Here is a 1,077-nt window from a genome sequence, read left to right as displayed (position 1 = left end):
CAGGCCTGCATTCCTCCAGATCACAAACTCCACCAGGGCATGATCACTACAGCCCAGGCTGCCTCCAATCTTAACCCCTCTAGTGCTCTCCTCCACATTGGTGAGCACCAGGTCCAGTAAGGCTTCACCTCATGTTGGTCCATCTAATACCTGGACCAGGAGGTGATCCTCAACAGACTCCAGGAATCTGCTGGACTGTCTGCTGCCCGCCTTGCTGCTATCCCAGCAGATATCCGGATGGTTGAAATCCCCCATCAGGACAAGAGCCCGCGCACGCAACACCTCCTGCAGCTGGAGCAAGAAGGCCTCGTCGACAGGCTCCCCCTGATCAGGTGGCCTGTAACAGATCCCAACCACTAGATCTCCTTTACTGGACCGATCCCTGACTTTAACCCATAAGCTCTCAACCTGGTCATGGCTGTTACTCAGACACAGCTCTTCACAATCTATCCATTTCCTAACACAGAGGGCAACTCCCCCTCCCTTCCTGCCCTATCCCTTCTGAAGAGGCTGTAGCCCTCAATCAGAGTGTTCCAATCGTGAGATTCGTCCCACCACATTTCCATGATAGCAACCAGATCATAATTTTCCAAGCACATCACAGTTTCCAGTTCCTCCTGCTTATTTCCCATGCTGCATGCATTAGTGTAAAGGCACTTCAGCTGGGCTTTCCAGCACAGGGGCCCTCCCTCAAACTTCTCAAAGAAATCTGAAGTTCTCCCCCACTGCTTCCTAAAGCCCTAATACCCTCTTGTCCACGCTCACGTGTTACCATAGCCACCAACCTCACATCACCCCTTGTGTTTGTTATGGTTTTGTGATTTTTTGTTGTCGGTATTCCACATCATTACATCATGTAAGGTACGGGCAGTTAAAGAGTTAATTCCCCGGTTACTGTAAACTGCCTTTTTTGGTGTGGCCCTCTGAGGGGGAGGGGAGGAGGTGCACTCCCCAGGGGTTTTTGCGGGAGAGGGGGTGGTGAAGCCACGTGGGAGACGCGGGGTCTGTTCTTCCCAGTCTGGCGGAGAAAGCACGTGGTCCTCCTGCATTTTACTGTGTAAGATTTTCAGCCTGTAA

The sequence above is a fragment of the Numida meleagris genome, unplaced genomic scaffold (genome assembly GCF_002078875.1).
Source record: "Numida meleagris isolate 19003 breed g44 Domestic line unplaced genomic scaffold, NumMel1.0 unplaced_Scaffold218, whole genome shotgun sequence".
Classification (NCBI taxonomy): Eukaryota; Metazoa; Chordata; class Aves; order Galliformes; family Numididae; genus Numida; species Numida meleagris.
Note: the sequence above shows the minus strand (reverse complement) of the source record.